This window comes from Dipteris shenzhenensis, chromosome 20 (genome assembly GCF_047967505.1).
Source record: "Dipteris shenzhenensis isolate YYH24624 ecotype China chromosome 20, Dip_SZ_1.0, whole genome shotgun sequence".
In the NCBI taxonomy this organism is placed as follows: domain Eukaryota; kingdom Viridiplantae; phylum Streptophyta; class Polypodiopsida; order Gleicheniales; family Dipteridaceae; genus Dipteris; species Dipteris shenzhenensis.
In genome coordinates, this window is record NC_141615.1 from 42,885,803 (window position 1) to 42,911,915 (window position 26,113).

General features: G+C 41.8%; 1 non-coding gene across 1 annotated transcript; it reads left to right on the forward strand.

The window, feature by feature from the left end:
• Positions 1 to 24,763: 24,763 nt before the first annotated feature.
• Positions 24,764 to 24,835, forward strand: LOC147889693 (small nucleolar RNA Z199). The gene has a single exon (XR_015542963.1). It is a non-coding gene; the product is annotated as a small nucleolar RNA Z199 (small nucleolar RNA).
• The last annotated feature ends 1,278 nt before the right edge of the window (positions 24,836 to 26,113 follow it).

Genomic DNA, 26,113 nt, shown 5'->3' on the forward strand with positions numbered 1-26,113 from the left:
TGAGTACCTTGGTCCATGTCGAATAACTCTTAGGAGCAAATGTCACCTTGCCGAATTGGCTATGCCTATTTCACAAGAAATTGTGCCAGACTAGAAGTGAGCACACAAACAGATGATCAAGATGACATTTTCCACAATCCAGATTACACACTAAGTGGAACAAGTTCTTCCAACAATTATGTGCATGGCATAGAAATAAGTGAAGCACAAATCAAACTTACCCAATTGATGGTACAATCACCTATTGAAGAGTTAATCAAGAGGAGTATTGCGACAAATTTTGTAGCACACTTATTTGTACAAGCTTAAAGGAAACTCGACTTCAATACACTACCTCCACCTCCAAAAAGGAGACAACAGGCTCCACCTCAAAGACAACAACAATAGCCAAGAATGAAGAATCCCTTGGTAAAGTCAGCTAAGTTCACTAGCAAGAAACGACAAGATCCAAACAGTCATGTCAGACAGTTTGAAACAAGCTGGGTTGCAAGCAGATTTAGACAACTTTTGGACCTCACAAAAAAAGAGCAGTTTGCAGTAGCTTTTAATGGGGTAAGGCAATGATTTGGCTTATGCAATACAGTGTAGCTCATTTTCAATCTTATGATGAATTGAAAACTGCCTTTTTAAGCCGTTTTTGTAAAGAAAAAACTCGATATACTCAAGAAGCTTCGAAATATGAAGCAAAAACATCTGTTAGTTGAAGAGTATGCACAAATGTTTAGAAATATGAACAGGAGGTTGACAAACAATCAACAACCCACTGATGAGTAGTTGGGAGATTATTTGTATAAAGGACTCAACAAGGAATTATGGATAGTAGTAGCTGGAAGAGATTAGCTTGGAGGAGTAAATGATTTTAACGACATGGTTGATGCTGCACAAAGAGCAGAATGAAGACTTGGCACAAAGTCAAGGTCCAAAAAACAAAAGAAGAAAAGACATTCTGACTTTGACATAGATTCTGAAACAGAAACAGATACTGATGTAGAAGAAGAGGAAAGTGATGCAACAGGAAATGACACATCAGATGAAGAGAGTGAAGAGGACGAGACCTCCAAGAAAAAGAAAGAGCAAAAACAAAGACAAATCAAAAGGTAACAAGAAAATAGACAAGCTCTCTAAATTAGAGCAAATTATCAAGGAGCAATTGGAAACTTTAAAAACACCCCCACCTCCACCAAAAATTACTTGTGCATTTTGTGGGAAGGATAGTCATGAGAAAGAAAGATGTTGGTATAATCCAAATTATAGGGGGACAGTTCCTCCTCATGTACAAAACTCAAACAACCAAGCCCCACCCATGGCAGCTAATCAGATTGCAGTAGGAAGGCAGATTGCAGTAGGAAGGCAAGGACAACAAAGATTCAACAATCCACAACCAAGAAGACCCAATTAGTAGAATTGGGGAAATCAACAAGGACAAAACTAGGATCAAGCATGCACATACTATGGCATGGAGGGCCACAGACAAGGTCCTCAGTGTGAACTTTGGTGCAAGCATCGAGGAGAAAGAGGAATCCCCATCATCAATTATAATGCAAGAGGTAATCAGAATCAAAATAGCAACCCCCACCAGGTGTTCATATGGTGTACTTGGATCCTATAAATGGGGATTACAATCAACAAACTCAAAGAAGTCAAGGTAATATACAAGCACTGGCAGTCACCAAATCTAAAGGTACAAATCCCATGCCCGACTTGAGAGGTGCACCAAGAATGATAGCAAAACCAATGAGCTGGCCCAATCAGGCACAGGTCAGAAATCAAGCTCTACAGCAAATACTTGAGAATAATGTAGCATCAAAGCATGGAGATCACAGCTCCAAAACAAGGGAAAGGCTCAGCTCCAACTCCAAACACAGTCCGACAATCTTTCGACAAAAAACGTTCGACATCAAGCTACAACTAGTCAACTTCAACATGGCAACATACAACAACTTAACAAGGTTCCAGACATGTAAACAACAGTACAAGCTTCTTACAATAGGAGATATATTCCAAAAGATAAAAAGGACTTGCTAGCTGGAACCAGCAGAGAAAAAAAACAGTGGTGACAGAGTCAAGCTGATAGAAATCAAAGAAGAATAGATAGTTCCAATTCCAGACACCATACTAAAAAATAGAAGTCAAACACAGGAAAAGACCAAGCATGAACATGAAGATCCCACACTATTCTTTAAAGAGCTTTTGGATTCCAAAGTTCAAATAACATTGGATCAACTTCTGAATCTTGTTCCAACTTTTAAGCATCAATTATGTCAGAATTTGCATTTTATTAATGCTCCTCTAGCCACAAATCACCCACAGAGTGATGATGAAGAGGAAACCCCCAACATTTACACATCTAGTATTGAAGATGTGGATTATCAAGTCCCACTCATATATGTGGATTATAAAAGACAAAGGATCCCTGAAGTATTGGTGATGGAGGATCAGGAGTTAACATCCTCTCTGAGGATCTATTTAAAACATTTTGTTGCAATGAACTTGCACCAGCACCATTTCATTTTAGAATGGATGACCAAAGGAGGATACAACCTCTTGGAATACTAAGAGGACTAGAAATTACTATAATGGGACTATCATTCACAGTTACATTTGTGGTACTCAGGATGGAGGAAAGAGATTGTTCATATTCCATGTTATTGGGGAGGCCATGGTTAAGAGCTGCGAAAGTAAAACAAGACTAGGGATTAGAAAGAATCACGATCAAGAAAGACAAAAAGAAGTTTAAAATCAATCTCTCTTCAAAGAGAAGCTTCTCAAAACAACCTCATCCCACTACAAGCAAAGGGCATTAATATGATAGCTGAATTTGAGGAAGATGAGGAGGCAATTTTCCTTAGGATAAATCCTATTATTTTCCCCATATTTGAAGTTGATGTAGTCAAAATTATTGATTAGTATACATGCTCAAATCAACAAACAAAGCCATCCGACCACGGTAGAACAAAACATAGTCAGAAAATAGTCAGAAGCAGATTCTATCAACCATAGTATCATAAGTGACAATCATGCCCACTCAGATGAAACACTACATGAAGAAAATAAAAAATTAGCTACATAGGCCATCCTAGAAGCTGAAGCTCAATTTGAAGAGCATATGCAAAAGATTGCTAGATTCTGACAAGATGACTTGGAGGAGATGAACCTTGGAGACCCCGACAACCCCAAGACAGTTTTGGTAAGTACAGGTCTTCCTCCACCTTTCAAAATGGCTTTAACAGACTTATTGACAGAGTATAATGACGTCTTTTCTTGGCATTATATTGATATGAAGGGAGTAGACCCTAAGTTCTATCAAGACAGAATCAACTTAAAATAAGATGTTGTCCCAGTGATACAAGGAAGGTACAGAACAAATCCCAACTATGCAAAGCAAGTTAAAGAGGAAATTGATAAGCTAGTGAGAGTTGGTTTTGTTTATCCTCTCACCCATGTTACATGGCTTTCACCTATTGTGATTGTGCCCAAAAAGAATGGAAAACTCAGAATATGTGTGGACTACAAGAAAGCTCAATGCTGCCACGATTACTGACCATTTTCCTCTACCATTTTGTGATTCTTTACTAGATGTTGTAGCTGGTCATGAAATCTATAATTTTCTTGATGGTTTTAGTGGGTACAACCAGATAAGAATGGCACCTGAAGATAAATACAAGACATCATTTTTCACTGAATGGGGAGTATTTTCTTCTAATGTTATGACATTTGGTCTTAAGAATGCTCCTCCAACGTTTCAAAATTACATCCAAGAGGTATTTGCTGAGTACCTAACATCTTTCATGAAAGTTTTCCTTGATGATTGTTTAGTATTCGGAAAAAACAACAAATATGCATATCACATTGCATCATATCAAAATTCATGGTCTCTAAATTATGAAATATTTAAAAAATAAGATTTTTAAAAGAAAGATTCAATGTGCAAAAGAAATAGTTTTTAGTATTAGGATGTATAAAATGGAGGTCAAAATATTTTCCATCAAATTACTATATTTTTTTATAGATAGGTACAGATTACCCAAATTCAAAATTTAGGTAAACTTAGCACTATCTGGAGGGAATTTTAGCAGTGGGTCCTGGCAATAGTTATGTTTTACAGTGTGATCAGATAGCTACGTTACACTAGAAGCAAATATTGGATCCCATAACAAGTTGAGATGGAACGATCATGACCAAGGACCCCCCAAGTACTACCAACAACCAAGCTAAAATCTTCTTAGCTCAACAAGGTAAAATTTCAAAGGCTTCAAGGGAATCAAGGAAGAAGACCCTTTTAGTCACTCGTAGAGCTTCTTGTGTGTTTGTCATATTAAGGGAATAAAATGACCACGAAAGAGGTACATCACTTATTTTCCATGTACCCTAGTCAAGAAGGCTCAATGGTGGTTCGACCGATTTCCAATTGGTTATTTCATGGATTGGCAAAACATGGTCAAGGCCTCTTCTCAAGGGTTCAAATAGAGATAGGTTAGGTCAAACTAAAAGGCATAGGAGGTTAGCTAACATCCATTGATCAAACAATGATGACTAAAATATTAGTACAAACTATACTCACTAGTCCAGGTAAAGATAATGATCAATTTATGATAGCAATGCTCACTAGAGATACACCACTATCATTTGAGATTATGTCATGCTTATGAAAGAGTAGATAAGAAGATGTTAAGACTTGATACTAAAAGTCATCATCAAGCACTCTCCATTAGGATTTCATAGAAGAAAATATAAAAACTCATGCAAGTTCAACATTCAAGCTAGAGGAAACTTTTGACAAAATCCTGGTAGACGTTTCTTTAATTATCAATCTTTGCAATCTTCATCAACTTATCACAATCAACATCAAGATCCTTCCAACCAAAGGGGGACATGGAATCCCAAAGGTAGTGGAAACTCTAGGAAAAATAATGCTTCTAAAAAGACAATTTTCATTATTGTGATATCCCAAGCCATTATAGAAAGAAGAAAAGAGATAACAACCAAGGTTAGTACAATAGAATTGGCAATCAACATCAAAATCAAGGCATTACAAAAAGAAGAAAAGAGATAACAACTAAGGTTAGTATAATAGAATTGGCAATCAAAACATAGAGTTGCACATTATGCCAATGATCATCATCAAGGCAAGTCTCAATATCAAATCCAACATGAATTTCTCATTTCAAGCTCGCCATGGCTGATCTACTATATCCAACTAGAAATGCCAAAGGGAATGATGTCATGGGTGATAACAAATCTCATAAAATTAAAGGAATTGGTAACATATCTCTGCACAGTGCTATAGTGTAGAAAATAGTGGTGATAGTTTTTATGTTTCATTGGTCAAATGATAGATCACGATATGGAAGTTCCACAAATATGGATGCCTAGTGAGGGACATTGACAATTCCAATTCTATCACTACTAAAGGTGCCAAGATTGGCAAAATGTTCAAGTTCTCATGCATACTTCCAATTTAGAGAGAACAGGTTGTTCACCATTAAAATCAAGATGGATATATCAATGTCCCTTGACAAACAAAATAGGGGAGATAAGCAGACACAAACATATAGTAACATCCCATCATGTACTACATCAAGAAGTCCATTAGTCCTACTCCTCTTTGAAATGGAGCTTAGGATGAAAAACAACACTAATAAGGTTGCCTAGCTTTGACCCCTGAGGTGCAGCTAGTTGGGTGGGTGAGAATCTTTGGCTCTCTTAGCAGGGTGGGTAACGTCTTTCTGTCAATTGGTTGGGTTTGAGGACTATCTTTGTCTCTATTAATACCACCATTCTCATTATGGTCAGCAGCTTCTTTTGGCAACTATCCATGGTGTCCAAGTCTCTTGTACTTAACAGGGGTTCAAATGGCTCTATCTAGGGGAGAGGAATCCACATCGCCCGATATAAAAATGGCTTGGGAGCGACCTCGTTCTCCAGCATCATGTCCCTTTTGACTGGCCTATGCACCTTCTTCATTTATGTTCTTAGTTTGTTCTCCAACACCCTGTCCCTTTTGACTGGCCTATGCACCTTCTTCATTTGTGTTCTTAGTTTGTTCACCACAAGACCTTCATTTTTTTCTCACCTCTTTTGGGATGGATTCAAAGACAACAAAAAAAAAATTCCAAGTTTAGGCTACCAGATTGACCTAAGTGTCAGCCATCGCCACCTCCTTCTCCAAACATTCATGTGGTTGGTTGGAAAGATTGTGCAGGAAGTCTAGACTCTTAGATTGTACCTGTACGTCACCACCAAGTCAGAGAAACTTGGCCTACATCAACAAACTCATTGTGGAAATAGCATCATTGAAACCACATACACCACAGATCCTGACTATGTATTTTTGCCCAATTCTCCCATGGTCTAGTAGTTTATCCCTCACTAATAGATAAGCAATGAGCATAACTTAAAGGAACATCTACCACTTGACTTTGGATCAAGTTCCACACAAACAAGGAGAGGGAACAATTCTTAAACAACTGAGGAATATCTTCCGTTCCGTGTTTGCATCTGCTACTATTAACTAGAAAAGAAATCAATGCATGAGGCTAGACGCTAGGCATGGCGACGCTCGAGGGCCATGGAGGAAAAGGGAACGTGAGGGAAGAAGCGTTAACATAGGTGGGGAAAAGGGATTAAGAGGGGTGGGAATGAAGAGGGGGACTATGGCACAAGGCGGAAGGAAGAGGGAGGAGAGAAACATGTACATGATGGGAGGTGGAATGTAGAGATGGAGACATCAAGGGAACAGAGCCATGCTTTATTTGAAAGGAAGGATGGGGGGGGGGGGGGGGAATCAAAGTACTAGCTAGGTAGCTTTACAAGAATGAGCATGTTACATCAAGGAATAGCCCCCTCCTTTTATAGCCAAGAGAGATGGTCTCTCCCAATAAATGCATCCTCCCACATGCATGGTGTGTGTGGAAAAGTCTCCCATGTGGGCTAGGTGGGTACGCACTCTCAATTGTATGCGACAACCCTTTGCCTCATTTTTCCACATAAATCAAACCCTATATCCCAAGTCTAAGATACTCCCTTGGCCTCTTCCCAATTTTATAATACATTCAAACATCTAGGAGGACAAGTGGAGGGTTGGCTCAAGGAGTCTTGCCACCTCATCCTACTTTCCCCATTATGTAACTTGCATTCTTGGACTATCTACACCCCCGCCCACATGGGCCTATCCTATATGGAGGGAATAATTCAATATAATATCCATCTCCACCTATTTTATATTACTTCTCCCATGGTCCTTGGTCCATGTCTCACTAAATGCAGGCATGGGACTGCCTAGGTGGAGGGGTGGCACATGGAGGAACCATGCCAACTTAACATTTTCTAATATTACTACCATGGATTATGTACAACACACCTTATGGGTCCTCTTACGTGGAAGGGTGGCACATGGTCATGCCCTGCCACTGTTATGGATAAATTTGACCAAAGTAAAAAGGCATAAATATGAGTGTGTGTTTGTATGTGTGGCAATAGTATAATAAAATATGGTGTGCATAGGGCCCAGGGTTGAGGTTGCAAGGCATGACCATGTGCCACCCTTCCACGTAAAAGGACCCATAAGGTGTGATGTACATAATCCATGGTAGTAATATTATAAAATGTAAGGTGGCATGGCTCCTCCATGTGCCACCCCTCCACCCATGCCTACATTTAGTGAGATATGGCTCAAAGTCCATGGGAGAAGTAATATAAAATAGGTGGAGATGGATATTATATTGGGTTATTCCCTCCATATAGGATAGGCCCATGTGGGGGAGGTATAGAAGGTCCAAGAGTGCAAGTTAAATAATGGGGAAAGTAGGATGAGGTGGCAAGATTCCTTGTGCCAACCCTCCACTTATCCTCCTAGAGGTTTGAACGTATTATAAAATTGGGAAGAGACCAAGGGAGTATCATAGACTTGAGATATGGGGCTTGATTTATGTGGAAAAATGAGGCAAAGTGTTGTCGCACACAATTGAGAGTGTGTAACTGCCTAGCCCACATGGGAGACTTTTCCACACACACCATGCATGTGGGAGGATGCATTGGGAGAGACCCCCTCTCTTGGCTATAAAAGGAGAGGGCTATTCCTTGATGAGACACGCTCATTCTTGTAAAGCCACCTAGCTAGTACTTTGATTTCCCCCTTCCCTTCCTTTCAAATAAAGCATGGCCCTCTTCCCTTGATGTCTTCATCTTTACATTCCTCCTCCACTCATGTACATGCTTCTCTTCCCCCTCTCGGTTTCCCCTTGTGCCATAGTCTCCCTCTTCATTCCCTCCCCTTCTAATCCCTTTTCCCCTCCCATGATAACGTTTCGCCCTCACGTTCTCCTTTCCTTTATGGCCCTTGAGCGTCGCCATACCTATCCTCTAGCCTCTGGTCTTGATTTCTTTTCCGGCTAATAGAAATGGTGTGGCTACTGGGATTCGAGCCCAGGTCTCCATAGCTAGTGGTGTAAAACCTGTTACTCCTACGTCTGGGTGCGGCTCTGCGGCCTCTTCCATGCAGTTCTCTACTTTAACATTCCAAACTGCATGCCTTTCTTGTCTCTACGGCTACAAAACCTCCCTGCTTCTGCGCTTCCAGTTGGCCTGCTTTTTGCTTGCAGTTCCTACGTGTATTCTGGCTGGCGAATCTTCAGCTTGCATTTGCAGAACTGTAACATATGTGCTCCTGCGCATGCATTTGCGCGTCCACTGTGCACACCCATGTGCATCACAGACAAATGGCAACGGTTTTCTGGGCTCCTACGTCTTCTGGTCGTGGACAGTTTTTCTGAGTTTCTGCAAAGCTGTAACAGATCCCGCGCCTCCCTCTCTCTTCTCTCTTTCTCTTTCTCTTCTCCTTCTCCTCTCCTCTCATCTCTTTTTATTAAAGAGTAGGATTTGAACCCAAGTCCTCCCCCTTCACAAAAGGGAGACTTATCATTGAACCAACAAGTTGGAAGTGATGAAAATGTGATGATTATTGCTTATATATTGAAATCTCGAGAACTGTAACTCTCTAACCGCGGGGAGTTTACTCTTGCTGTAAAAAGCAAAAGTACTTTATTTCATGTGCTCTACTCACATCTCCTACTAGATCGCTGATTCGAAACTTTTCCAAATCCACTTCACGGATGCACACCACACGAGGGTGGATATTTATGTCACTTCTCGATGAGTTTAAGGATTTGGTGCCTAGTCCTCCACTCATTACGGCTACCAATTGGCGAGATCTGTTTCTTGATCTTCATGTGGACCTTTAATGGCTGATTGTCCAGTGCATTGTTCAAGGAGACAACGGGTGGGATGATACACCGTGGTTGATTCAAGGTAAAGAACTATTGATACGCTATGAGAACTTTGATTTTAATTCTACTCATTGTGCGGTGATCGAGCTACTTGCTGCTTTGAAGGTAATTAAAAGGGTGTCCTTCTTTGAAGGGTGGGTGCTCCCCAAGCTTTGGGGGAGATTTGCTACATCTGCTTGTTAATTCCTGTGGATAAGCTCGTCTTAAATGGTTTATTCTCAATCTCACTACAAAGGTTTCTAGGCCTCGGCTATGGTTGGTAATGTTTTGACCAAGGAATCCATTTGTACCTAATCAACCTTTTGTGCCTCATTTCGAGCTTCAAGTTGTAATACTTTTTGGTCTAAAGATAAACTATCATTAAAGGATTGCAAGTTTATTTGGTGCTGAATGTTTGGCTCAAGTATTGAATTCTTCCCACCCTCTCCTTCTACCTATCTTGGACTACTGAGAAACTTGGGATGTCCGGATTTTAGTCTTGGTGTAATGACATCTTGGATCCTTCAATTTGATGGAGCTTACAAACCTTCGACCAAGGTTGTTGGCGTGGGTGTGAAGCTCACTTCACCGAGTGGTGAGGAGTACTGTTATAGCAAGCCTACACCTGCAAGTACTTGCAACCAAGCTGAGTATTCGGCACTTATTTTTGGGCTACAAAAGGCACAAGAACATCACGTCAAGCAACTTGAGGTGCAAGGAGATTCTCAACTAGTGTGTGAACAAGTTAGTGGAAGGTGGAAGGTGCGGAGCAAAAGGCTTGGTTCCATGACATCAACAAGCATTGGAATTGTGCCAACAATTTGAAGAGGTAAAAATTCAGCATATCCCTCGAGCTCAAAATATAGTTGCTGATTTCTTGGCACATGAAGCTTGGTTAGAAACACCTAGAAAGATAGTCCCATATGGCATGTAATTAAGAACCTTTTGCCCAAAAGGTTTCTTCAATCACGCATGACGCGAGTGGAAGCACCACCCAACAAAGCTACAAGCCACGAAGGAGGGTGAACATTTGTAAGGAATGCAAAGGTTGTGGTCATCATGAAGCTAAGTGTTGGTTATATTTAATACGAGTTTACCGACTTCAAAAGATCATCAGAAAGGTCCTCAAGGACATTGCTCAAAAGAAGGTTGCCAGACAACACACCCCTTGAAGAAATAGCATGGCGACTACAAGAACTGGAAGAAGCTGAAGGTGCTGTGCAAGCTCTCCAACTGTTGACATTTGTCATGGCATTCTTGTTTGCCTTGATGAACAACCTCATGCAGCGCCGCGTCTTTAACCCTCGCTTGTAAAGATGGCTGCGATATCATGAGGTTTGGTCCTTTTAAGATTGTCTATGTGCTATTCTATGCTGAAGATTCTTCCTGTGTAGTATTTCACAATACACCAGTCACACCCTACCCTACCTATGTGTGCTCTGTGGATGTATCTTCACCTGATTTTCAGTTCAAGCTTCCTCTTTCTATTGTTTGTCCATAGATAAGCCTCGTCTTGTCTCTCTCTTTTCTATTTTCCAAGCATGGCTGACATTCCCGTGTTTTGTGGATGGGTTAAAGAAATTCCAAATGAGTATCTTGTGGCCTTCAAGCGCCGTTGTGTTTCTCTCAACTTTCTTACTAAAGATAGATGGCTGTTGGTTCTTCCCACATTTCTAGAGGGTTTGGCTCAAGTGTGGTATGAGCAGTAGGCCGAAGACGTTTGCCAAAGCTGGCCAAGGTTGACAGCAGTGATGATTGAGTATTTTGGCAAAGAAGAGGAGCCGGAGAATGTGTACTTGCAGGTGGCAAACTTGAAGCAGTCAGAAGGTGAGATAGCGCGTCGATATGTCGATCGAGTGGCCATGCTCCTGGACCGTTTAATTGCCACACAAGAGGACAATGCCGGATTTCGAGCTAGATTGACTCAACATGTGTTGGGCTACCTTGTAGCAGGAGCAAGTGATGAATTCTGCCTGAAGCTTAAATGGGAGAATCCAGAAACTATGGTGCTAGCACATGAGATCCCTCAAAAGTTTGATAAAGTTCAGTCTGGCCCCGCTTCAAAGAAGATGATTGTCCCTCCGCAACCCCCTCAATTCTTACAACAACAACCTAGGGGGTCTAACTTAGGGGCATACTCCCACCCCCCATCAGGGATGTATCCATCGCCTCCACCTCAAATGTATGGTCCTCCCTTAGATGCTTACCCTAAATAAGGAGTATATCCTCAAACTCTGCCTTGAAGATTTCCCCAGCCTCGCCCACGAGCCCCCCTCTTTTCTACTCCCTCGGCCCCTCTAGCTAAAGAGGCCCCTCCTGCTATAGACCCACCAACAGAGAAGACTAAAAGATCCTGAAAGAGTAAGTGGTCGCCCTCGAATTTTCCCATCGGCTCAGGGCAAGAGGACTATTCAGTCGTTCAGGACCTTGCTCATCGGTCTTTGAGCATCACGCTCAACTAATAGCATTAAGCCCTAAGGTAAGACGTGAGCTACAACAAGGGCTCTCAACAAGGAGGGCAAGAAAAAGGGAAAGGTACGAGAGGTATCTTCTATCTCTGAAGAAATTGATGGGCACCCACATACAGTAGATATCATCTTAGATAATTGCCATGTCAAAAGTGTGTGTGTTGATGGGGGAGCTGCATGTAATATCATGGTGCCTCGAATCATGAAGAAATTGAATTTGAAATGCATAAGGCGTTCCTCCACTCGAATCAAGGTAGCAGATGGTCGACGACTCGCCACCCTGGGAGTCATTGAGGATTTGCCCATCATTGTCAATGGGTTGACCACCACCGTCAATTTCTATGTAGTGGACATCGAAGATATAGGCAGAAGTTACCCAGCCATACTTGGGAGACCGTGGTTGAGAAAGAGTGATGCAGTCAGCTATTGGAAGACAGGACAATGTCTTTTAGTGCTTCTAAGGAGAAGATCCCGGTGCAACCGGGTGCCACGGAACCAGAAGAAGAAGAGGAGCAAGACGGTGATACTCTCTCGTCATCTGTGTCTGAATCAATGGAAGGATCAGATAGGGGGGGGAGTTCTCAAATGAGGAAGTTTACATGATGGGGGTGTCTCCAACCCCGCAACCTACAGAAAAGGTAACAGCTAGTTGTCAACAACTTAATCTATGCTTTCCCTAGACCTCACTCCAAGTCAGAAAGATGAGTTTCTAGAAATGTTCAAAGATTTCCCTGACCTTTTCACAACTAGCTACTGCCACCTTCGCCATGTGACTGCCATAGAACACAAGATAGAGCTGAACCTGATGCGAAGCCTGTGGCTTAGAAGTATCAGAGATTAGGGCCCCTACAAACCGATGCGTTATGCTCAGAGTTGCAGAAACTTGTAGAAGCTGGGTTTATTGTTCCAGCTCACAATACTAAATGGGTTTCACCAGTGGTAGTCACCCCAAAGAAAAACAAGTGGTGGGTCTGCATCGACTATAAGAAACTCAATACAGCCACCAATCAGAATTGCCGAAGAAGATGTGCTTAAAACCACATTTGCCACACCCTGGGGGACATTTGCATTCAAAGTAATGCCATTTGGCCTCACCAATGCTCCTGCTACCTTTTAGAGATTTATGCAGATGGTGTTTGCTCCTTATTTGGGGGATTTCTTGGAGGTGTTTTTAGATGATTTTTGTATATTCTCATCACATAAGGAGCATGTCATGAAGGTTAGGTTGGCCTTCCAAAGGGTTAATGATGCGAATGGCAGTCTCAACCCTGAGAAATGCACCATTGGAGCCACTCAAGGGAGGTTACTGGGACATATTGTCTCATCTGAGGGTGTCAAGCCTGACCCCAAGAAGGTAGAAGCCATCCTCAAGCTCTCCCCACCAACAACCAAATGTCAGGTACACTCATTTGTCAATCTAGTAGGATACTATCGCTCCTTCATTGATCAATATGCTTCTTTGACACAACCCATGACTATGCTATTAAAATATGGGGTTGATTTCTCTTGGGATGAGGATTGTGATCATGGGTTTGCACAAATCAAGAATGCTTTGGCTTTGCAACCCATTCTACGCAATCCAGATTGGTGGTCAAAGACTTTCTATATCAATCTTGGGTTTGGTGAGCACACTCTGGCAGGTATTCTTCTCAAATATGAAATTTGAAACTACCTTACCATTTGCAATGGGGAGGGCAATAGCTTTAGCCCACTTAGTGACATACTAAGTGGCTACCAGAGGATACTTCTTTTTGCGGGCAGTCATGGGTAGGGGCTCAACAAAATCTATTCCCCACTTCTGAAACGGATGGATGGACATCACTGGGTGATGTTGCCCAGGACACAAATCCTTCCTACCAAAGAATTGGCATGGTTCACAAGTTTTGCAATACATAGTGACATCCTTGAACAAGGTCGGCCAATAGTACTCAGCATGTAAAATCTTCTTAGCTGTATAGTCACCGGCATAGTGACCTCCACAAAATCCATCATGATAATGCTTCAAAACCTTAGGTACTTCATCTGCATCAATGGCCCATCTTAGTACCCCATCCATGCCTTGACGGTACAACACCCCATCAAAGAGAGTGTAGCGCCTACTATCTCTACGAATCTTCTTTCTCTCATAGCTAGTACTTTTTGGAGGAAAGGAGAAAGCGGTCAGAAATCTATAGATACCACCATACCATGGATCCCCAACTTCTATGGCCGCTACAAGGGTTACATCGAGGCACTCCTCTAAATCAATCAAAGCATTCTTTAAGTTGGAACAACGCTGTTTTACAATTTTGAAAGAAAAATCATATTCTTGTAAAACTACCAACCATTTGGCCAACCGGCCCATGGGATCTAGTTGCAAAGAGGTCAGGGAAAACTTTGAACATTTTTAGGAACTCATCTTTCTCACTTGGAGTGAGGTCTGGGGAAAGCATAGATTCAAGCTGTTGACGATAGATGTTACCTTTTCTGTAGGTGGCGGGGTCGAAGACACCCCCATCATGTAAACTTCCTCCTCTGAGAACTCCTCCCCCCGATCTGATTCTTCTATTGATTCAGACACCGAGGATGAGAGAGTCTCACTGTCTTGCTCCTCTTCTTCTTCTGGTTCAGTGGCACCTGGTTGCACCAGGATCTTCTCCTTAGAAGCACCAAGAGATATGTGTCCTGTCTTCCAATAGCTGACTGCATCACTCTTTTTCAACCATGGTCTCTCGAGTATGGCTGGGTAACTCCTACCTGTATCTTCAATGTCCACTACATAGAAATTGACGGTGGTGGTCAACCCATTGACAGTGATGGGCAAATCCTCAATGACTCCGAGGGTGGCGAGTCATTGACCATTTGCTACCTTGATTCGAGTGGAGGAATTCTTGGGGCGGCCCGATCCATGGTTTGGAGAGGGGTCCGAGGTGGTGCGACTTCTCTTCGCGAGGTCAAGGACCTCTACGTTAGAATCCTCGGTGCCTGATTCACTTAGAAGATTCACCCTCGGGATGTTGGGACATTCAGTGCGATAATGACCCTTGTGGTGGCACTCATAGCATATAACATTGGCACGTTCTCTTGGAGGGCGATTGGCTTGATTTCTGATGCCCACCATCTCAAGCCAAAGATCATTTAGGGCCTTGGCTAGGTCATTGACTCCAGGTTCTTTAGCAGGAGGGGCTGGGGGAGTAGGAAGGAGGGGGGCTCGTGGGCGAGGCAGGGGAAATATTCCAGGCGGAGGGTGAGGATATACACCTTGTGGAGGGTAAGCATCTAAGGGAGGACCATACATTTGAGGTGGAGGTGGTGGATACATCCCTGATGGGGGGTGGGGGTATGCCCCTAAGTTGGACCCCCAGGTTATTCTTGCAAGAATTGAGGGGGTTGCGGAGGGACAACCGTCTTCTTTGAAGCAGGGTGAGATTGAACTTTATCAAACTTTTGAGCAATCTCTTGTGCTCGAACCATGGTCTCTATATTCTCCCATTTAATCTTGAGGCAGAATTCATCACTTGCTCCTGCTACAAGGTAGCCCAGCACATGCTGACTCATTCCAGCTCGAAATCTGGTTCTTGTAGTCGCCATGCTATTTCTTCAAGGGTTTGGTGGTCTGGCATCCTTTTTTTCTGCAATGTCCTTGAGGACCTTTCTGATGATCTTCCGAAGTCAGTAAAGTCGTATCAAATATGCCCAACACTTAGTTTCATGATGACCACAACCTTTGCATTCCTTACAAATGATCACCCTCATTCGTGGCTTGTGGTTTTGTTGGGGCGGTGCTTCCACTCGCTTCATGCGTAATTGAAGTACAAGCTTCTCGTGCTAAGAAATCAACAAGTAGATTTTGAGCTCGAGGGATATGCTGAATTTTTACCTCTTTAAATTGTTAGCAAAGTTCCAACGCTTGTTGATGTCATGGAACCAAGCCTTCGCTCTGCACCTTCCACCTTCTACTAACTTGTTCACACACGAGCTAAGAATCTCCTTGCACCTCAAGTTTCTTGATGCGATGTTCTTGCGCCTTTTGTAGCCCAAAAATGAGTGCCGAATACTCAGCTTGGTTGCAAGTACTTGCTGGTGCAGACTTGCTATAACAATACACCTCACCCCCTGGTGAAGTGAGCTTCACACCCACACCAGCATCCTTGGTCAAAGATTTGTATGCGCCGTGAAATGGGAGGAGCCAAGATGTCATCACACCAAGACTAAAATCCGGACATCCCAAGTTTCTCGGTAGTCCAAGATAGGTAGAAGGAGAGGGTGGGGAGAATTCAATACTTGAGCAAGACGCTCAGCACCAAATAAACTTGCAATCCTTTGTTGATAGTTTATCTTTAGACCAAAAAGAATTACAACTTGAAGCTCAAAATGAGGCACAAAGGGTTGATTAGGCACAAAGGGATTCCTTGGTTGAAACATTACCAACCATAGTCGAGCCCTAGAAACCTTTGTCGTGAGATCGAGAAGAAATCATTCAAGACAAGCTTATCCATAGGAATTGATAAGTAGATGCGCCAAATCTCCCCCCAAGCTTGGGGAACATGCCACCCTTTGAAGAATGTCACGCTTTTAATTACCTCTGATGTAGCAAGTAGCTCGATCACCGCACAATGAGTAGAATTGAAATCAAAGTCCTCCCAGTGTATCACTAGTTTTTTACCTTGAATCATCCACGGTGTATCATCCCACCGATCGTCTCCTTGAGCAATGCATTGTACAATTAGTTGTTGAAGATCGACATGAAGATCAAGAAAGAGATCTCACCAATTGGTAGCCGTAATGAGCAGAGGACCAAGCACCAAATCCTTGAACTCGTTTAGAAGTGACATAAAGATTCACCCTCCTCGTGTGCGTGCGTCCAAGGAGTGAACTTGAAAAAGTTCATAATCTGCGATCTAGTATGAGATATGAATAGAGCACATGAAATGAAGTACTTTTGATTTTTACAACAAGAGGAAACTCCCTACGGTTAGAGAGTTACAACTCATGAGATTTCACCATATAAGCAATATCATTACACTTTCATCACTTCCTATTTGCTGGCCCATTGGTAAGTCTTCCTTTTGTGAATGGAGAGGTCTTGGGTTTAATTCCCACTCCTTAATAAAAAGAGAGGAGAGGAGAGGAGAAGAGAAGACAAAGAGAAGGAGAAGAAGATAGGGGCGTGAGATATTTTGCAGAAGCCCGGAAAGTCTGTCCACGACGGGTAGATGCGCCACAAGACGAGGAACTCAGAAAAACAATCGCGATCTGTCTGCGACGTGCAGATGCGCCAGAAGACGCAAGAACTAAAAAAAAACAATCGTGATCTGTCTGCAACACGCAGATGCAACAGCTGCAACTAGGGGGCGTGCGGGTGTTGTAGTTTTGCAGATGCACCTGGTACGACCAGAAGATTTACCAGCCAGAATACACGCAGATGCGCAAGAACCGCGAGCAGAAGGCACACAAACTGGAGGCGCAGAAGCAGAGAACCGCACATGGAAGGTGCTGCAGAACTACAACCAGTCATAGGAGTAACAAATTTTACGCCACTAGCTATGGAGATTTCGATCCCACCAGCCACACCAATTCTATTAACTAGAAAAGAAATCAATGCATGAGGCTAGATTCTAGGCATGGTGATGCTCGAGGGCCATGGAGGAAAAGGGAACATGAGGGAAGAAGCGTTAACATAGGTGGGAAAAAGGGATTAAGAGGGGTGGGAATGAAGAGGGAGACTATGGCACAAGGGGAAAGGAAGAGGGGGAAGAGGAACGTGTACATGGTGGGAGGTGGAATGTAGAGATGGAGACATCAAGGGAACAGAGCCATGCTTTATTTGAAAGGAAGGATGGGGGGGGGGGGAAATCAAAGTACTAGCTAGGTGGCTTTACAAGAATGAGCGTGTTACATCAAAGGAATAGCCCCCTCCTTTTATAGCCAAGAGAGGGGGTCTCTCCCAATAAATGCATCCTCCCACATGCATGGTGTGTGTGGAAAAATCTCCCATGTGGGCTAGGTGGGTACCCACTCTCAATTGTGTGCGACAACCCTTTGCCTCATGTTTCCACATAAATCAAACCCCATACCCCAAGTCTAAGATACTCCCTTGGTCTCTTCCCAATTTTATAATACGTTCAAACCTCTAGGAGGACAAGTGGAGGGTTGGCACAAAAAGTCTTGCCACCTCATCCTACTTTCCCCATTATTTAACTTGCATTCTTGGACTATCTACACCCCCCCCCACATGGGCCTATCCTACATGGAGGGAATAACCCAATATAATATCCATCTCCACCTATTTTATATTACTTCTCCCATGGTCCTTGGGCCATGTCTCACTAAATGCAGGCTTGGGACTGCCTAGGGTGAGGGGTGGCACATGGAGGAACCATGCCACCTTACCATTTTATAATATAACTACCATGGATTATGTACAACACACCTTATGGGTCCTCTTACGTGGAAGGGTGGCACATAGTCATGCCTTGTCACCTCAACCCTGGGCCCTATGCACACCATATTTTATTATACTATTGCCACATATACAAGCACACACATATATTTATGCCTTTTACTTTGGTCAAATTTATCCATAACACTACACCTGCCTTATCTGATAGAAATTGTTGTCCTAGCTCTATTGGCAATCCAAACTGCCTTTATGCAAGATTAATTACATTAAGCACCCCTAGTTTTAGGGATGCTATTGGTCCAAATCCTCTCAAACCTACACATCCACTGGCTTAGCAAATCCCTTCTATGCCAACACCTATTGAGGGTATTCACTAACTCGCTCTGCCCTTCTACCAACACTAGAATAAGGAAAAGATTGTTTGTTTCTGCCCACCTAGCATCTTTGGGAGATGGTTTGAGCTGACCCCCCATTTAGGCCAACGTGTCCCTGTCCCAAAGGTTTCATCCCTCTCGAATTAGCAGTAAGTCAAACCTATTAATCCTATGGTCCCTTGTCAAGATTTGGTCCTCTTTTCACGATCCTACAGGTCTATCCCGCCAGAGCCTAATTCCCTTTTATTGAGTCTAAGAGATCTCCTCTCTTATCAATGAATCTCTCCAAATTGATAAAAACCAAATAGAGTCTCTACTACAAAAAGTGCCCATCTTTCTAGGAAAACCTTTCAACACTAGTGAATGTCGTAGATTCTCCTAAGCTTTCCACATGACCTTCCATAACTCCGACTCCCTTCTTCATGCATTGTTCATTTTCAAAAATGGCAGACCCCTTAGGCAAGAAATTTTGGTGTTTACATCGAACGGTCTTGACGCAATGTTCTATCTTACTAGGTCTGACCGCATTGAATCAGGGTTAGAGAGCCTTTAGGATCCATTGCCCCATGAATCAACTTGACAATTTCTCAATGTCAACTATGCCCAATCCACCGACCTTCTTTGGCAAAGTGTAGAATCTTTGTTGGACCTTGGCCATCTTTCTCTGTCCGAACTCAACTCCCCACAAAAAAGTTATAAAAAAGGAGTTGATCTGCTCAGAGGCCTTTTTTGAGGGAAACCAACATGAAATAAAATAAATGACAATTGGGTAAATATAATGAAACTTCCTTTGAGCCAGAGTGGGTTGCAATCCTTGCCTTTTTTTCATCTTTTGTTTTATCTTTTGGACGATCCAAGGCACGTATCTTTGTTCGAGCAATTAAAACCTATGGGTATGCCCAACAACCAGAAAATCTCACCCTCTCTTAAGCACTTGTAACCCTTTTCTAATCATACCTCCAAAGGAGGTATTTGGTTCCAAAGACCTCAGTCTTATTATGGTTAATCTTTGAGCCAGAAGCTTCACAAAAAGTATCAACTACTTCAACTAAGTCTCATCATTATGGGGCATAAGATTGGTATCATCTACAAACTGTTGGTTCATAATCCAGCACCCACTTGGAAGTTGAATGCCCTTCCCTATATTAGCCACCCTAGAGAATCTTCTCTTATGGAAAAAAGAAGGGGAGACAGGGGATAACCTTGCCTAATTGACTTTTTCAAGGAAAAGGCCTCAGAAGTTTGTCCTCTGGTTTCAATCTTGGTTTTGGCTTGTACCAAAAGAAGATCCACATGTTTTCAAAACATTGGACCTATCGCCATGTCTATGAGTGACCTCTATAGGAATCCCCATTCTGTCCTATCATAGGCTTTATCCAATTCAACCTTTTTAAAACAAATGTATTGCCCCTGCTCCTCCACAAACTCTAGGCCTTCCCAAAGTGTCAAGATTGCCTTTAGGATATGCTGATCTTTAATGAAACCTTTTTGCTCCTTTCGAATCTAGTCTTGCATTTTCAACTTCAACCTCAAGGCTAGACTTGTGTAAAAATCTGAGAACAACTGTTGACCATGGTGACCTAGGCACAATCCTTGGTCCAGATCCCACTTGACAAACAAGTGCAAGATTTTGAACTCAATAGATGGCACTCTGAGGAACCTTCTGAAATAGTATTCATGACCAAGTAACTGTCATAGCCCATCACATGCCAACATGAACTATTGCTTAGGCTAGTTTGTGCTCTTGTTCTTGTCCTTAGCTCACTCCACTCAATTCAAACCTCATCATGACAATCCCCAACAAGAATGCCGAATGTTGGTACTTGGCAATGCTCACCTCTCAGGGCCCGGTGTCCAACTACATGGTGGTTTGTGTGTGCATAGCGCTTGGTGGGAAAATTATCTATGTTGCACTCCGAGAGATACTTGGCAGGCGTTCCTACATGTTGCTTGGTTGCAAAGTCACATCAAAGACTAGGGGGGGAGGGTCCCTACTTTGTGGGTTAAACTGTATGACGATGGGCAGAGGAGGATGTAGTTAATACAAGTGAAAAGGAGTAACACCCTATATATAAATGCCTCTTACAAACTCATTATGAATAGCTTGGGGCTGCACAAACCATCTCATGCCTTGGCTCACGGTAGAGCACTCCCACTTCATTACATCGATTCATCTAGAGGTCCCTCCTATCAGACAGTTTTGCTTACCACCTTTCTTTTTCCTAATCGGGAACCTCTTTAAACTACTATCTCCTTTTGGACCGTCTACTTAACAACCTATTGCCCATCCTTATCGTTTGAAGTCTTGCCGCTTGTAGAAGCCCATCGCTTGGTTGTTCATTGGAGTGACCGGGGTACCTGGTAGACTACTACTTGGGTTAGATCTCAAGTGACCAAGTGTCAATAAATCAAGATGATAATACTTGACAAGTATAAAGCTGCCAAAGGTTATGCACAAGAATATGGTATAGATTATGACTAAACTTTTGCGCCAGCTATAAAAATGACAAATATCAAATAGTTACTGCTCCGAACACACTTTGATTGGCCTATACTTCAAATGAATGTTAGAAATGTTTTGTTGAATGGTCTTTGGGATGAAAAAATATTCATGCAACAACTAGAAGGTTACACTATGGAACGCCTATAGCAAAAATATTGCAAATTGCTAATCTTGGTATGGAAAGAAGCCAACACTAAGAGCATAAAATATCACAACTCCATAAATACTATATCAGTATGGATTTTCTAATATAGATTCACATCCCTCCTTATACATCAGGAAGACATCAAAATACATTGTTCTTGTTGTTTTCTATGTGGATGATCTATCATCATAGGATCTAGTGGTGGCAAGCTCACATGAAAAGTCAAAAGTTAGCTCAAATCTAGAGTTTGGCATGAAAGAAATGGAAGACCTCAATTATTTTCTTGACATAGAAACATTGTTGATGCAAGACTAGAATACTTGAAGTATTTCTACATGTGTGATTGCAATCCTTTCCTACTTCCATCAAAATAAACATAAAGCTTTGAGCTTAAGATAGAGATCACCACATAGTAATTGTAAAAGGGCTCATCTCGATATAGATAGAAGAGATCTTACACATATTTGTGGTACATGGGATTATGGACTCAAACAAGAGGAATCCATAGATTTAGATCACTATGGTTTTGTTGTTCTAGTGGTTTTTTCTTTAGCCTTTGCTCAACAACCTTATCATGGCAGAGCAAGAAGTAGCTTTATCATCTACCAAACTAGAATATGAAGGAACTGCCAATGCTGCCTGTGAAGAAGGATGGTTCAAAATGTTACTCCTTTAGCTTGAGAATTTTTCAGGTGATCCTGCTACACTCTATTCAAGCAACATGAGAAGTATTCAGCTTGGCAACAAAGAATGTAGGTTTCACGTTGAAAACAAAACATGTTAAAGCGCACTATCACTCATATGTGAGAGAGTTTTCAGTGTGTTGAGATTAATTTTATTCATGTTGTAACACAAGAGCAAGCTACTTATATCTTCCCCAAATCGCTCTCCTGCAATAAATATAGCTACTTATCCCTAGTAGCAATCTAGTAGAGGAGAAGGCGTGACATGACCAACTAAGTGAATAATGCCAGGATAAATTCCTCAAAACTAGCTACAACTTAAGAGGGGGAAGTATAGTTAAGTTCTATAGCGTTGTACATACTCTTTCCCCCACTACACTATGCAATTCTTTTGTATTTTTCTTATCTATACCACCTTTGTTGCCATAATGCGACTTTAAAAAAATAAAAAAGTTGCTTTTCTAAAGCACCCTCTACTTATCCAGTGCAATTTAAGAGGGGGCATTGAGAATGGCAAAAATTCACTATAGAGATAGGGTTCATGGGACGAACCCTAACCATAAGCCTAAGGGGTGAGCATGTATATATTATAGTTTTCTCTATAATACGGTTAGTGTATAATTAGTATCTTTTGCACTCTTCTCTCTCCCATTCTCTCTATATCTACAAACGAAACATCCCAATTAGTGAATTCATCTTTTCCAACAAGTAGCAACCAAGATGAAGGAATGCAATTAGTCAATAAAATAGCAAAGCAACAAGAGAATTTCCTAATCAACTTCACAAAAAACCAAGAAGGGTAACATGTTATGAAGGAAGTGGTAAGAAAATCCTCCATCAAATTGTCAACAATGAAGGTGCAGCCAAAAGCATTGAGCCTTAATACACGAGAGCCATGTCCACAATCTTAGCCAAAAGCGTTGAGCCTTAATACCCGAGAGCCAAAGAGGAGCCTTAATACATAAGAGCCATGTCCATAATCTTAGTCTTGATGTTCTCCATGCCATATTTATCACAAGGAAAGGCCTTTAATCATATACACTCCCTACAACATTGAGCTCCCCCTCAATGTAATTTTATATTCATTGCCTTCATGTTATAAGAGCCTCTTGGTGAAGGAAAAAGCCTTTTCCAATGAATCATATGGACTCCCCATAGCATGGAGCTTCACCTCAATGGTCATAGTATAGGATTCTCTTATTGAAGAAACATAAACTCCATTGTCTTCATAATATAGGATTCTCATATTGAAGAAACATAAACTCGTGTAGGATTGTCTTACTGAAGAAACATAACTCCACCTTGTGCTATCTTGAAAATTTTGACTTATCAAAGGAGCTTTTTCCTCCCACTCTAACTCTCTTACTAACAATGAGCTATATCTAGTTTGATTCATTCATGTACCTCATCATGAGCAACATCTGTCACTACATGGACTGCTACATTCAAGCTCTACTGGGTCTCAACCCTAAAAGCCTCACTTCGCCTCTTGCTTCACCTCATCGCGCAACATAGGAATGGTTCTCATCTTCCCAAAATTTGGATGACAACCATTTTTCTTACTAGTCTACGTCACTTCAAGCACACCCAATCTTTTAATTTCCCTCTTCACTTTCTATACCTTCATCCTTAGACTATTAGAAACCTTAGTAATATGGAGGGCTAGGATAGCCTTGAGCTCCTTCCTATCCTCCCATTTAACGTGGATTCAATATGGTGCTGGACACCTATTTGCATAGGAGATGAGTTGCAGGCATAAAAATAAGGGAGGATTATTGCCATGTTAGTTTATAGTGCATTGGGGGAGGTGACCAGATGTACTGGAATCATATGATGTTGATCGATAATTGAATTAATGATTGGGGTCTAATCAATTGGATGAGAATCATTCATATGGCCATAGGATGAGATTGTGTTACAAAAGGTGGTAGGAATGTAGGGAACATTGCATGGAGTCAATTTACAATGCACAGTTGGAGGGCATGCTACATCTCACTAATGATAATCCAAGCAATAACCTTAGTATGGAAGATGCCTTAGGGAGTGCTCAATAAGCATACTCCTAATTAAGTTTGTTTACCTAATACCAGAAGGTTTCCCTTTTGAGGACCTGCTATCGTGAATATACGAGCATTTGCACAATCTCCTAATTGGAGGCCACCTACTTTTGAATCACAATGTGGGATCTACCTGCATCTTACAATGAGGATCACATGCTAGACTATGACATCTTCATACTCTTAGAGGGCCTCCCTGCACGTGCTAGTGGGGCTGAGATAACCCCACTAGCAAGGCAGTTGAGCAGCCCCATGATGAACTTGCAATGCTCTCCCATGCTCTTCCAGCATCTCAGTTTCAGGGCTTGCTAGCCCTAGCATTGCATTGCCCAAGGATTTTGATTGGCTTCCAGACTAGTGTGATTAGCTTTGAAAATCATTGCCAGATATTAAGTTATGCTTGTAGGGAGTAGGAGCAGCTTCGTGGGGATGCGATTCCTCACCTGCCAGTTAGAGCAACGCCATTATGACCGCGTTTAAGCTTTGGATTCTGGAACCGCGCGGGGAGGCTTTCTTATAGTTGGGGTCCTAGAGACGAGACATACCCCCCATATTCGCCGAAATTAGAGGCCGCCAAGATATTTTACTAGGAGCTGCGCCGTCCGATCGAGGGTTTTCCTGAGTCGAATTATGGTCCATTCGATCTAGGATTGAGTGTCCAAACTAGGGTTTTTCTTGTGCCGTAACGCTTTATGAAGATGCAGCAGCTAGAAGCTTTTCTTCATCACCTTCTTTTTAAGCGTTTTAAGCGGGCGCGTGGTTGCTTCGATCTTCGGCTTCGATTTTTGTGTGAGTTTCACTGTTGTTTTGTTTCCCGAATGTAGGCTTCATTTCCCTCCTTGCTCGTTCGCCATAGCTTTAGTTTTCCTTGGTTTCCTTCTTGCTACCGGCCAAATGATGATAAATATACTGCAACAAGATGATCGTGTGTGATTACTTGTATTTAAGTCTCTGATGGCCGCCAAATGGAGTCTTGTATTGCTAGTTCGAGAGATCGCCGTCTGATATTTCTGGGTCAGTTCTTAAGACTGCGTTTTCCTCTGAATACTTCGTGCAGATGACTGTTATGTGTCGCCTTCGTGTCATTTTTCTAGCGTGGATGCGTTATCAACCTAGACGGGTTGTATGGATATCTGTTCCTGAGTATATAGCTGGAGCCCCATTCTATTGTTCCGGTAAGGGAGAGTTATGATTGAGCAATTTGTCCGCCGCATCCTTGCTTTATATTCGGTTGAATTTTGGTAGCGTAGACTCACTCTTTTCAGGTCATATCTATCATCTGCCGGGCTTGTTTGTGATGTGGAAATGCTTGCCGATTCGCCCTCGTACAGCAAAAGATTTCTTAGGCATTTGGTATAGTGAGGGAAGTATTGCGTACAGTATTTGTATGACCTAATTGCCCTTCTTCCCGAATAGAAATTGAACTTCTCTGCTTCCAACCTTGAAGCTCCAAACCTGCATGTACCTCTTTGCTTAGACTTTTCTGTTCATTATCCCGAGTAAAATTTACTTGAAATCAGCTTTTGCTATGGAAAAATGTATGTAAAGTTCTCTTGTCTTCGAGCATGGACAATTAACGATTTAATATTTACTTTCTTGATTGGGCATGAACAAGGCTAGTAGCTATTGGTTTAAGGAAGGTTGCATTAATGAATTCAACACAATGTATAAACCCTGAACAATTATGACCTCATGAATAAGCTCTTTTTTATTTTCATGAAAATCAAATTTATATTAAAGCAAAAGGGGGAAGGAAAACAAAAACAAAAAGCTTGTATCCCTATAAAAGGAAGTGAGCAGTTCACAAGCTTACCAAGAATCTTCAAAACTTCACTCTTAGCTTCCAAAATCTTTAAAAATCATCCACGACTTGGTCACTTTAGCATTAGGGAAGATTAATGAACATTTTGCCAAGTGGTTGTAATGAGCAAACTCTTTCTTTAGGTTATTTGGAAAAATGCATATTGTACTCACAAAATTCAGAGTTATTTGGAAAAATGCATATTGTACTCTTTCTTTAGGTTATTTGGAAAAATGCATATTGTACTCACAAAGTTCAGAGTTAAGACAAACCAAGTGCACATTTTACTAGTATTATAAGGAATGTAGAATGTGCAGATAGCACATTCCCAATGTACAAAAAACTCATTTTTCAATGTTCATTAATTGATGTATGGCACATGGCAAAATTTTGGAAAGGGTAGGCTCTTAAAAAGGAAGTGGAGAGTTTGATTGGTA